General features: G+C 40.3%; 1 pseudogene; it reads left to right on the forward strand.

The window, feature by feature from the left end:
* The first annotated feature begins 682 nt into the window (after positions 1-682).
* Positions 683-1,770, forward strand: LOC131773070 (uncharacterized; annotated as a pseudogene).
* The last annotated feature ends 12,782 nt before the right edge of the window (positions 1,771-14,552 follow it).

Genomic DNA, 14,552 nt, shown 5'->3' on the forward strand with positions numbered 1-14,552 from the left:
AATGTCTTGTTTCGCACTATGGTCGACCTGAATGGCATTGAGGTTTATAATAATCACAGCCTAGGTGCTAAGGAGATTTTTATCCTCCATTAGTTTCTTGTTTGGAGAGCTTACACTGGAGACAGCACAGCTATGTTGTGTTTACAGTCCCAGCAAATGTGACTTTACCATTGTATTCTCATGGATTCGACCCCATTCAGATCTTAAATGCCATCGTACGTCCTATTTGTTTGCCTTTCCCCCTTTTGGTTTGTTTTTCTCCTGTCAGATGTGTTCAATCATGGCGTGTGGCAGTGCCTTGACGAGTTGAGTGACCCGTCACTGAGAAGAGGGTGTGAATGGGGTTAACCGACTAGCGACAAAGGGCGTAATAGGGATGTTTGTATACAGAAAGAACAGCATTTTGATGATTTCTAGCTCAGAAAATCCTTCTTCACCCAATGTAACCACATTAATTCCAAATTTAGCCGAATTATAGAATTTCTTGTCTTTGAATTACTTTAAATCCACGGGATCCTTCTTTTCGGTGAGCAGCGTGGGCTCATTTCTAGAACAGCGACTCGTAATCGGGCTGTCAAGACGCCCTGCTGTCTCATTTCAAGAACAGCGGATCACAATCAAGCCGATGAGACGCCCTGCTGTTGTCTTTTTATTGCTCGTTGTTTGTTCATGCAGTCAGGTCATGACTGGGATTGCTAAGGTCATCATGAGTTTTTTTCGAAAAGGCGAAGAAGTCGCCATCGAACGTCATTGAAGCAGGGTCCCAGTAGTCAAAGAAGCTCATAGAGGAGTATCTGAACTAAAAAAACATCTTACAGAGTTTTTAGGACTAAAGGAGCAGGCACATCAATATGGAATGGATTTTTGTTAAAGTTATTTCGCCTGGCAAAATCGCCTGCTGGCAAATGCGAAAATTTTGCAATTGTGACGGATGGGTAATGGCAGCTTGAACTTCCAAATTTAATATCGGATGAAAGTAGCAGTGAGCTCAACTGTAAGTGTGGAACACGTGAAGCGTAGTTCGATGAATCACTTAAGTTCTGTAGTTAAATATTAATCAAATATTAACGTGGTTAAAATCTGGTTTCACTGTTTTTTGTTTGTTGTTTTGTGGAGCAGAATGTTTTTTTTTTCTTTTTCACCGTCCATTTGAATGCGAAAATTGAGAAAAATCTCTACAAAGAAGTAGCTTCTTTCTGATTAATTGGTGAATGAACAACAGTGTAGCTTAACATATTAAAGACCCAGTTTATTTATACACGCCCTTAAATTTATTCGTTTCTGAAAACCAGACGTTCAAATAATATTCAATTCTCTCCTCGAGGGAAGCTACGCACGAGAGATTTCGATCAATGTGCACGTTTTATACATCTTGACGAGCATTTGCTGATAAGAACTGTGTAAATTTCTCAAAAGCCTACTAAAGAGAAAACTTAAAACACACGGTATTTAATATTTCAGTACACATTATCAAAGGACACGAACTGGACCGGAAAGCCAATATTGTTGCTGAAGGCGCCGGCTACATCTGATAAAAGCAAGCAGAAGTCAATGAACGACACTGAGAAGAAAGGTGACGAGTCAAATGTGAGAAGGAAACGGAAATCACGAGAAGAAGCAAAAGAAGATGAAAATTTGGCAAAGAGGATCATGACTGAAGGAGGTGACATCGAGAGAAATGAAAGGCAACAAGGAGACCTTCAAAAGTTTCAGGATGGTAGGGCTGAATTAGCACTTGTAGTTTGTTTACCTGATTTTCAAAAGTCATAAATTTCACTACTTTGGAAATTCTGCAGTATTCCTTGTTTATAAACGCTGCCTTGTTTATACAACGAAAAACGCTCACTTGGTGCGCTCGCTATGTAAAGATAGTTTCTTTTAAATTCCGGCTAAAAACTGTATTATTATCACTTTGATGGGCATTGTGGCGCATTTTGCATTTTGCGTGCTAAAATAAAGAATTTGCCGGGCTAAAATGTATTTTTAAAAATAAACCAAGACAACCAATGTTCGCACCGTCTACTTGCAGCATTGTTAAAAGAAACTGTGGAGCTATTTTTAAAGCCCAAATCATGGCTGAAAACACAGAAAACAACAAAAAATTTGTAAATTCTCAATCTTCTCAGGTAGGGAAGAAGATCTTAAAAAGTTAGATGCTGATTCCATGGCTGATAGTGAAGTGCATGTAAGTTTTGCGGATTCAAGAAAAACAAACTCTGTTTAATCAATTATGCCAAACTGTCAGTCTTGCAATTGCACAATTACTTTCAATACTTACAAATACGTTAATCCATTTTTTCTTTCATGTCCTTTACGATTCTTCACAACACACATAGGGGAAGATTTTGTAATTTTTAGCCAGCTTTGGTTGATACCAAAGCTGGCTAGCTTTTAGCGTTGGTATTTTCATTGTGCGAAAATAAGAGCCCAGCATTCAAGTTATAAACGCTCGCTGTCAAGTTTTTTTTTTTTTTTTTTTTTTTTTCCTCAATACCCTCCAAAGTGATAATGATAGTAATAGAGTTTATGGGTTTCTCTTTGTAGGGGCAGGGCAAAACCTAGGGACAATTCAAAAGAAACTGAAGGATCGGATTTTTTTTTTTTCAGCTCTGAAGGATTTGAATGGCAGTGTTGCACTAAGCAAAGTGCAAATCAAGTGTGGCATATGTTCAAAAAGCTATCCTTGTCGTCACACAGACAGGACATTTAATGGAAAGTCAGCTACTTCAAAGCGAGTAAGTAATGATCCCTTATCTTTACATATTTTATCAGACTTATGATAAATTAGCGTTCGTGACAGTCTTCCCTGTTAAGTCCTTTAACTATTTTAATATATATTTTGTATTTTTATTCACACTTGAAAATGACCTCATAGAGGTCGAAACGTGACTTTTTAGCGTTAATTTTTATAAAATTTATGAAATTACTCATCCAGAATTGACGAAAAGTAGCTAAACTTAGAGAGATAAGAGACAAATAATCATCATCAAAGAATTACAGTGGGAGCACTTATTGAAAAACGTCAACGAGACGACTTTTTTTAATACTGAAAGGTTAAAAGCGGCTGGAAACCGAGAGAGGGATGCTTAGAGCATGGAAATTCGTGATATCTAAACTAAATAATTAAATAATTACAGACCACTTCGACAAGTGTCTAAGGAGAAAGAACAAGAATGATGCCACTCTTAAGAGTCAAGGTCGCATGGATGCATTTCTGATGAAAGCCAGTAACTCGATATCATCCAAACAAAAGGCAGGAGATATTGCTAACAATGAGGCAGACATGAGCAAAGAGGACTTTGACAGCACAGATGCCACATTGGCAGAGAAGTAATTTCATTTCAGTTGCTTGTGTGATGAACAAATCAAGAGCTTTCAACGTCATAAAGTTAGAGTCGCGATAAACTGGCGTTGTGCGTATAGCTCCCTAGATTAAATGACCTTGAAATGTACAAATTGTTCGGTTTGTTTACCCCAGTGCAAGAGACACGTAAGCCAATAAATGTTATTTTGGTTATTAGGTGTTTTTAGTTGTTTCTTATATTACTTCATTACAGATCATATCGTTTGATTTGCCAATAAAATCAAACCTAATTTTAGTATACTTCGGCTTGTTAGTGAATATAAAGACGAGTTATTCCCAGATGCCTAGGACTCTGATTACGACAAAGGCTGTTTAGCTGGCCCTCAGGGATCTGTACTGGACATCAGCGTCAAGGAGGACAATCCAAATTATGATGCCCCCATAGTTTCAGATAATGATAAAGATGCAAGTTCCGCTGGGAGTGAAACTGAGAGTGAAGATTCCGAGTTTATATCATGCCCTATGTAAGTGTTTCTGCTTCCGCTCCATCCCTATGTTTTCAGTCTCAAGCTTTCCTACAATTTGTTACACTTTTTTTTCTTTCCCTATCTACCAGCTCTCTAAATGACGCTCATCCACTGGCTGTGAAACTCAACAAGCTCATTGAAGATGGGAAGATACCAGAAAGTTGCATTTATTACAAGTTCCTCAATGATACAATGTCGTTTGCATTGACTGATCCCAAAACTACGTCTGCCTTTAAATGGGATGACGAGGTATGTGAATTTTTCTTGACCATCAAATACCTTGAAGGTGAGAGAACAAGAAAGTTCGTCCGAGGGCCAGGCTTCTTCAGAACAGGGAGAGGCAGAGAAAAATAATTCAAATTGTTAGCGGATTTTAACTTGTGTGGCCCCTCCTTAAACGCGACAAAACGATGCCAATCAGGCTACACAGCAGAAAGTGGAATGATTAAGCCCCATTTGCAGTCACTCCATTCCCTGTGTCAACATCCAAAAGCAGATCTACATGCAATTGTTGATAACGAGAAGGTTTGCACCATCCCAGTAGCTTTAGCAAGTGACGGCACGGCTCTGAAGCCAGGCCTAGAATACGACTCACGTCAAAAACAAGTAATTGGTCTTACACATAAAGTGGACGAGAAATTCGTGAAAAAGCATCCTCTTCCAGACCCTGAAAAGATAAAGACCAATCTAATCACCAACGCAGACGTAACAATTGCAACCTTGCTTGATAACGGTGCTGCGATGCCCGTGGCGGTTAACTTCCGACCCAAATCTGTGACTGGAGAAGAAATATTTTCTTGCATGGAAGATAGTATTAGAACTGTACAAACCTGTCAAAATTGCTTGAAAGGTCAGCGAAGTGTTAAACACATTGTGACGAGTGAGGCCTCAAATTGTTTAGCAATGAACAAATGCGAAGAGTGCCTAAAAGCAAAATCGGTCTGTGCAAGCTGCAAGAACATGGGACAAGTTTCCCACCACCCTTCTTTAAGGGCATGTGATTCTCTTAGATAGAAACGTGACGTGCCAAAAGCTAGTTGTTATGGCAGTAGCAACCGACTGCAAGGAGTGCAACAAGAAGGCACTTGTTCACTTAAGTGACATGGCAGATGGCAAGGAACTGCCACCAGAATTAGAATTGGTAGTTCCCTTGCCAGATGTCGTTCATATTGGAAAAAGCTTTAAGTGTAGCTGGTCGAACTGGTTTATCAACTTAGACGGTGAATTTAGCAATCTCGTGTTGCTTCGAAGCTTACGTGACAATGCGGAGGCGTTTATCAAAAAGAAGCTTCGAAAGTTGCTTTCACTTGAATGTGTTAGGAATAAAGACAGAATGGCTGTCGAACCCATTATTCGTTTAACACGACCAGAAGTTCTCGAAGTGCTGGAGGATGTTAAGTTCGTTGTGCATACCATCGTACCAGAACAATACAGGTTTTGGAAAAGTAACCAACGTGGTGTATGCCCTCACCCGATCACAGTTTCTGAAGGCCCAACAGGCTCGATCCTTGCGCTTGATTACAACTTTGAGACAGGTTTATTAAGACTCCTAACAATAAGATTGCACCAGCCAGCAGATGTCTCTGTTGTGCGAGATGGACTGAAGGATGCTAGGAACTTGTGCTTCATCGATGGGATTGCATTCTTGTGCGAAAGGGGAAAATCTACAATTTCTTTTGTCGACCTCGAGGGAAAAGTGACGATAAGTACAAAGTTACTCAAGCGACGAGCTGAACTTCTGAGGCACTTAGAGGCACTATCTCTCCCAACGGATGGAATGGTTCCCGTTTTGAGCGAAAGACTTAAGGACCACTTGGGTGCCATTTGTAAGAACACGGACTGTGCAGAACACGGACTGTGCAGAACACGGACTGTGCAGAACACGTCCAGATGCATCCTAATCGTCTTGGTAAACCTTCTGCTGTCTATACTGCAAGCAATGATTTGTTATTTTGTGGTGATGATGAGAGTCAATATGTCTATCAGATAACATTGACATTTGATGGAGTGACCATTCACGGCAATGCTACGAAATTCACTGCCTATCCATCCAGCATCATAAATCTTTTGTCTATTACTCTACTTGACCAATGCGCATTCTTCTCAGGAGCCTCGAGCCAAGGTGGGCTTTATAAATGTGAACTTAGCACAAAGACAGTGACCAAAGCTGTATGCAACTCCACTCTTCCTTGCTCTGAGGTAAACCAAGTATGCACCTTGAACGGGAGGGTAGTTTACACGGATACAAAGGCAGGAAAGGTTATGCAATACAACCCTGATGATAAATCGGTTAGGACTTTGGTAGGAAGTGGCCACAATAGTTCTTCCAATGGGACACAAGACTCATGCTCATCCAAACAAATCAAAGGGATATGCTCTGTAGACAAGCCTCTCAGAAATGGTATCTTTTCTGGGGATTCTTGGCTCCCTTTACGATACCTTTGGAATTCATTCTAAGGGTATGAAACCAGACGGAGTGTCCTTGAAACAAGCAAAAGAGAACGTGACAAAGATTGACAGCTATGTAAAAGACACTGTGAGTAAGGTGAAAGAACGCTACCAGTTGAGCGAGACGTTTGCAACCAATGGTCCACAGGGAACTGTATCACAGAAGACACAAGTATCTGTGTCTTTGCTTAAAAAGGGCATAGAAAGGCTATACAAGAACGTGATGGACATTAAACCCCAATTTGTAGATGATCTGCTGCTCGAAACGTTGCTCACAACAGTAGTGGAAAATTTGCATGCTGTTTCACACCTTAAACACGAGACATTTACGGTACTTACATATGCCCAGGATTTTGGAACAATTTGCAAGGAATCTCTGAAGCGCACATCTAGATGGGCAGCAAAGTACTACACGCATGACAAATCCTACTATCCGGTACCTCAATCCGCCATGCCCCTTTCTGCTATAGCTACGATGACACCTTTGCCAAGTGACGACATAACACCAGGGATGGAAGGACAGATCAAAGAGTGGCTAGCAAGTTACAGACCAGTATGCCAACGGACGGTTAGGAGTGAGACCACAAAAGATAAGGCTGGGGCCTTGCCACCAGCTGTCTACGCCGTTCACCACACCTACGAGTCTGAAGAGAGGCTTCGATATCCTGAAGAAAACACTGTATCGTCAGCAAATGCACAACGGGTTGTCAGCATACAATTTGTGGACCAAGGGGATGTTACCGAGGTGTTTGAGGATCACAGAGAAGTACAAATCGATGAGTATGAGACAGATTCGGATGACGAGGAATCAGATTTTGAAGAACATCCAGAGGTTGTCAACAGAGCGTGTGTTACCCGATCCGGCAGGGCTGTTCGTGCATTTGTGCGTCTCGACACGTAAGAGGTACTAACAGTTAAAAAATCCATTTAACAGTGCAGATTGATACGTATGACAACCAAATTTTTGGCAAAAAAAAAAAGAGAAAAAAAAGAAACCTCGCAGAAAAGCCACGAGAGCCGTTGAATAATAAGTGTAGTGAATTTTTGTGGACGTCTCGGAAAAAAGACTTCCGTAGCTTACAAATTAAAATTAGGTATCCTAGGGGCTAGAGTGGGTGTTTCATTCTTTGTAGAATTTACCTCTCTTGATTTACTTCAATGCCCCGTAGTCAACAGGAAACAAATTCACATCTATAATAAAAGCTTTGGTGAATTTTATCGGTATACTAGATTTGCAAACAAAAATGGGGTAGATGAGCATGTTGCTAAATTAAAAAACAACGTTAACGAGATTTAAGTGACAACAAATAATGAATTATTACAAGTATTACACTTCGTCTAGAGTTTAAAGTCTTAAAACTGGGCAAATTGCATAATAAATGTGAATAATTAACGTGTATTTTTAATTATTAACTGAGATTTACTGACAACCGACAAAGGTCAAAAATCTCAACCGACAACCGACAAAGTAATGAAATTTTAACCGACAACCGACATTTTGACCCCCCCATTCAGACCCTCTGAGAAGTCTTGCATCTAGACTGGAGTCAACTGTCATTACGTCAAGAGCACTAGGTACCACTGATGCCTATAGGAGAGCTTTTCTGTGGTGGAAAGTGTTTGCCAGTTCCAAGAGGGAGATTTGTGCTTTTCCTGCAAAGTCAGAGCATGTGGCGTTATACTTACAGCATTTACTGGATACCACTCATTCCTACTCAGCGGTCCACTCTGTCATATTTGGAATACAGTGGGCACACCATTTGGCAGGTTTACCTTCACCTACAGACAGCTCGATCAGCGTTTGTAATAAGCAGGAGCCAGTTTCTCCAGACACGATAAGGAACCTTGTTGAAAAATCCAACCTAGATAATTTACTTGAATAATGAAATGTGTGTATTTTTATTCTTGCTTTCCCTGGTTTTTTCCGAATTGAGGAGGTTCTTTATATTTGATATGGAGAGATTAGTTTTTACTACCTCACTATCAACGTTGACAGAAGTAAGACAGATCAACTTAGGAAAGGGAGCCAAGTTGTAATTTCCGAGAGCTCCAATATTGCTACCTGCCCTGTAAACAATTTAGGTGTTATTTAAGAGAGGTTGAAAAGTTTCCAGTTGAGGCAGACCATTATATCTCTAGGGCCTTGTACAAGTTTAAATTAGATCACAGACTAGTATCTGTTAACAAGCCGCTAAGTTACTCATGTATAAGAGATTAGTTCAAATCTAGTTTTAAGGATATTGTTCCAGATATTTCTCTTTAGAGCTGGTGGTGCTTCAGCTGCAGCTAATGCTGGCGTTCCCGACAGAGGCTTTCAGAGGCAAGGGCACTCGAAATCTGTTTCCGCCAAAAACGGCTATGTTGATCATAGTTTGAGTTCATGTTTGTCAGTGTTAAAAAAGTTAGGTTTTTAATTCTGTAGTGTTCACCTTCATATTTCCCTTTCTTAGGCTCTGGTAGGATGTGCAGACTACAAGACTGGCTGACTCATCCTAAATAAACTTTCACATTCAATATCTTGCCTGAGTGTATGTAATAATAATATGTAATTTCTGATGTTTGAGTGACATGGAAACGAATTAGTTAAAAATTAATATTCGGACAGCGTATTGAAGAGGTTCAAATGGCAACACGATAGTTTCAGCTCATTTAAGCATTTTGTGGGGAAAATTAAGTCCTTCTATGTTGGTCAGTCTTAGGTTTGACCACTTTCTCCTTTTTTTATTTAATGTAATTTTGTTTTAAAACTCTGTAAAATATCACTGCTTTCATTGAATTTTCTGTGTGATTAGTTTATTTTAGTTACCCTTTCCTAAGAGCATAGTGCTGCTGCATTAGATGAGGAATACGTTTCCACAAATTTTTTGGCCACTATAAAGAGTGGTTTTTTAGTGGTTTTTCGTATCTGGTGTAGCACAGCCTATTTTTGTATAACCCTTCAGTTTCAGTGAATACTTGCAGTACATTGTAGATTGTAGTAGGATGTGTAGACTACAAGACTGGCTGACTCAGTAGGATGTGTAGAATACAAGACTGGCTGACTCATCCTTTCTCGGAGTACAGAGCTGTTTCTGTTGCTCAGGTTCATATGAACTGGCCTCATGCCTCCAGTTCCAAAACAAAGATCTGCAAACCCACTGGGATATTGTGAAATGCCACAGGTTGTGTCACGTTTGTATGAGACCAGGACATCGTAGAGACAGGTGTGAATCCCAAAAGTTCTGTCCATGTAGAAGTGATAAATGACACCACAGGTTTCTTCACAACCCCCTAAGAGACATTGGAGACACTGACCGAGGCAACCAAACCTGTGAACGGGAAAAACAACCTGCAGAGAATCAGTCAAACCCAAGGAATGGTGAGCATCCGAGCACTACTGAACTTAGGAGTACAGTGCAGCATGCAACCGCAATAGAGCTGGCCAAGAAGAAGACCATACTTCTCCATGTGATACCAGTGAAGATCTCATCATCCAATGGGAAGTCCATCACCACTTACGGATTGCTAGACGATGGCTCATGTGGAACCATGATCAGTTCCGATGTTGCTAATGAACTAGGCCTGAAAGGTCAGAAGGAAGTGGTGTCTCTTAGCACCCTCTTGCAACAAGAAGATGAAGAGTTTGAAGTTGTAGAATTTGAGTTCCAATCCGCTAGTGGAGAAGAACTCACCACCGTGGAAGAAGGTCTTGTATCAAAGAAGTTCAATATCACAGAGAACTGCTTCCAGAAGATATTGACAGGAAGTCACACCCACACCCAGCAGACATTGAAATACTTGACGTGAAGCTGAGAAAGGTGACAGTACTTATTAGAAAGGATGTTAGTGACATACATGAAGTTTTTGAAGTTCAAAAGTCAAATAAGCCTGATAGCCAATTGCAAGCTCTGCAACTGGGTTGGGTCATAACTGGAACGATTTGAGGCTTACAGAAACATAGGGACATTTCAGTAAACTTTGTCACATGTGAAAAGAATTTACATGACCAAGTAGAGAAGTTTTGAAAAGTAGAAGGGTTTGGAACAAAGAGCACTTTGAAGGCTGAAATAAAAGGGGACGCAGATTGTAAATGCTGAGACTATAACTTAATCAGAGAGGATATGCAAGCAGTGGACATCCTCAATAAGACAACAACACTTAACGACGAAGATCACTATGAGATGGGGCTGTTATGGAGAAGAGACGATGTTTAGCTACCAAATAACTGAAGGGAAGCCGGGATAAGATTGCAGAGTTTGAGACAAAAATTCCGTAGAGATCCTAGTCTTGAAGACAAATACTGTGCTACGATGGAAGATTACATAACAAAGGGATATGCCCGTAAGCTGTCAGATGAAGAAGCTTCCAAATCTGGTCCCAGAACATGGTATCTACCTCACTTTGCAGTCACTAGCAGCAGCAGGCCCAACAAAGTAAGGATAGTCTTTCATGCTGCCGCAGAACATCGACGAACGTCCTTGAATAAGAATCTTTTACAGGGCCTGATTACACAAACAATTTAGTTGGATTCTTGTGGAGATTTCGTGAGGAGAATGTGGCTCTGGTTGGGGACATTGAGAGCATGTTCCACCAGGTGAAAGTGCACCCAGAAGACCAAGATTCACTAAGATTTCTGTGGTGAAGAGAAAGCATAGATGAAACACCACAAGAGTATGCGATGACAGTACACATATTCAGAGAGGCCGACTCACCCTGCTCAGCTAACTCTGCCTTGTTGGGAACTGCTGATGACAATGAAGGAAGTTTTGATCCAGTTATGATAGACACTCTCAGACAACTTCTATGTTGATGACCTCTTGAAATCAGTACCAACACTGGAAAGTGCAATTGCACCAATGGAAAATTTGATTAACATTTGTGCTAAGGGTGGATTTAACTTGACAAAATCTGTTAGCAACAACCACAAGGTTTGGGTTTCTATACCGATAGAGCACTGGGGGTATGGTGACGCATAGAGTCAGACATGTTTGGTATTAAGGTGTTAGAGTTTAAAAAAGATAACACCACGAGAGGAGTTCTTTCAACAATCTGCTTGGTCTTCAACCCACTGAACCTTCCTGCACCCGTAATGTTCCCTGAGAAGCAAATCCTGTAAGAACTGTGGAGGTTGAAAAGGGCATGGGATCAAACTCTCAAAGGAGAACTCCTCCAAAGATGATTGCAGTGGAAAAATGACCTACCTCTTCTGGCAAAGGTGAACATCCCCAAATGTTACTTTAGTTGGTCAGACAATGAAGGACCTACTCTACAGCTTCATCACTTCTGCGACATGTCCAAAGTTGGACATGGAACTGCCACATACCTCTGAATTACCTACTCTGATGGAACTGTAGAATGTGCATTTGTTATTGGAAAGTCAAGACATACCCCATTGAAAACTGTCAGTAATCCCCATCTTGAGCTACAGGGAGCTCTTTCAGCAGCACATGTTGATCTTGCAATGAGAAAAGAACTGAACTTTGAGTTTGAACAAGTGGTTTTTTGAAGCAATGCCATGATCATTTAAAACTATATCCACAATGAGAACAGGCGATTTTAAATTTATATGGCCATTTGAGTTGGAGAGATTAGGGACCTCACATCACCACAACAGTGGTGACGACAGATTGAACCCCGCTGATGATTTCAGTTGAGGCCTTGGAATGAATGAATTTCTTAAGAATGAGCACTGGCTGAGAGGCCCACCATTCCTGTATAGTAGTGAGGACCACTACACAGAACCCAAGTTTGAGAACATCGCAGTACAGAAGCTTGAGATAAAGAAGGAAGTGTACGTGACCATAATTAACCCAACAACTTCTTTGAACCGCCTTCTGACCCGATTCTCAAGTGGTCCTCAAGAAAGAAGAAAGAAGATACAAACACATGCAAGGTCACATGGCATATCAGTCATGAAGAAATTGAGAAATCTAAAAGAGAGGTTGTCAAGTTGGTACTGAAGAGCATCTTTCTGCAAGAGATAAAGGATCTCAAGGCTGGGAGACAAGTGAAGGCATCAAGTCATATTGTGAAGCTTAAACCAGCAATCATGAATAACAGTGTATAGAGAGTTGGTGATAGAATTTCAAGAGTGCCCATATCTCTTCATGCTATGAACCCTATGATCTTGCTGAAGAATCATCAAGTCACCATGATCCTGATACACTATGTAAACAAGAAAACTGGACATTGTGGAGTCGAGCAAGTACTGTCCCTTCTTCAAGAACAATTCTGGGTGGTTAGAGGAAGAGCAGGGGTGAGGGAGATTACTGGGGGGTGCATATCCTACAGGAAACAAATGTCACCTAAGATGACTCAAGAAATGGCAGAATTATCAAAGATTAGGCTGACGCCCTATGAGCCACCATTTACATATTCCAGAGTTGACTATTTTGGCCCTTTTTACATGAAGAGAGGAAGAGGAAAGGTTGCAGAGAAGCGATGGGCTGCCATCTTTGTATGTATGAACTCTTGACCTGTGCATCTTGAGGTTGATAGCTCCCTGGAAACAGATGTCTTCATCTTGCTGCTGATGAGATTTCTACATCGAAGGGAACATGTGAGGGAGCTTTGTTCCAATAACAGATTGACCTTTGTCGGGGCTGATCGAGAAATTAAAGAGGCTATTGATCAAATCGACAATGAGAAAGTGGGTAGAGAGTTATCACAATGTTGCTATACATGGGTGTTTCACCCTCCAGGGGCATCCTTCCTTATCAATGAAGAGGTACTGCGAACAGTGTTTACTGAAGCTGAATGAATTGCTAACTCCAGACCACTGACAAGAAATTCATCAAGCATTAATGACGATCAGCCTCTCACACCCAGCCATATCTTAAACATCCATCCTACAGTGAATCTCCCCCCAGAAATGGTTGATGACAGCAACAAGTTTACTCAAAAGCAATGGCGCCAGGCACAGCTCTGGCTAACCATTATCGGAAGCGTTGGCTCAGGGAGTACATTTGGGACCTTACGATCCGACAACGGCGACGTGGGACTTTTTTACTTCCGGTTATGTACTGCGCATGAGTAGATTTCTGAGACGGCGGTGTCCCTTCACGCGCGGACGTCTAGAAGCCTTGTTTGACGTTGTGCGAAAACGTGGAAATTAAAACCCAACTATGGCAAAGGAATCAAGGTAAAAACAAGACTTTGCGACTAAATTTAAAGAATACTAGTTTTTTTTAAATATCTGAAACGAACAGAACGTGGAGTCTTTTGTATACGACCACAAACTGAATGGAGAGAGATTTGACTTATTTTGCTTTGTATTTGTTTGTGATTGTACTTCACTCGCTATCACTGAGCTTTCTTATCACTTACTTTCCGACTTTTTTCTCGATCAAAAAAAGAGAACAATTAAGCTTAATTTCATTTTGGGTTTACTAGGAAATAGTAGAGAGATTTTGTCAGCAGCGGTACTAGATTCAACCGATGCAAAGTGTAAAAATACTTTCATTGAGCTAATTTTCATTTATAATCGTAGATTAACCTTATTTTACAAGGAACTCACTGGCTGGGTTGAACAGTTATATCGACAAATTCCGATACCGCAAATATTGCTTTATTTATAACTGAATCAAAAACAAAAACAAAACAGAGACATTCACATAATTAACATAATTTCCTAATTAAATAAGAATTATTTTACAAAATCCAAACTTTATTGATTGCCCAATATTTCGCTCCAAATGCTACACATTTTTTAGTAATTCATGACTTTTTTCACTTGAAAGCGTCCTTCCAACCTTAATTGTATGTTTCCCTCATTCGGAAGGCAAAGGATAGCCATCATGTATTCTCATGATCATTTCTTTATCTGTCAACAAGTTCAGCTAATTTATTGGAGGACTAAAGAAAACAAAGATATTGTCTAATATTATGATGATCTAGTTAATACCACCCAAAGCAAGTTATGTTATTTGTTTTAAAAATATTGATCATGATTAGGACCAAGTGCTAGTAAATCTCAGATACAATGATAATTTTATTGTTAGCAAATTTTGCTGATATACTGATAGTTCTTCCTCATGAAGTAATTTTTGTTGCACTGCACTTTCAGTCAATCAATGAAATGGAATGAAGAACACGAATTGCTTATGTTGAGGGAATTGATGCTTTTGCAGCCATGGCTGCACAAGAAAGGAACTAGTGAGAGAGGAGATGATTGGGAAAAGCTGGCAGTATCCTTAAATGCTATTCCTTATCCCCAATTCCGTGTTACTCAACGGTCTGTTCGTGACCACTATTCAACAATGGAAAAGAGAAGAAGGAAAAAAGTCAGGGAAGAA

The sequence above is a fragment of the Pocillopora verrucosa genome, chromosome 4, assembly GCF_036669915.1.
Source record: "Pocillopora verrucosa isolate sample1 chromosome 4, ASM3666991v2, whole genome shotgun sequence".
In the NCBI taxonomy this organism is placed as follows: domain Eukaryota; kingdom Metazoa; phylum Cnidaria; class Anthozoa; order Scleractinia; family Pocilloporidae; genus Pocillopora; species Pocillopora verrucosa.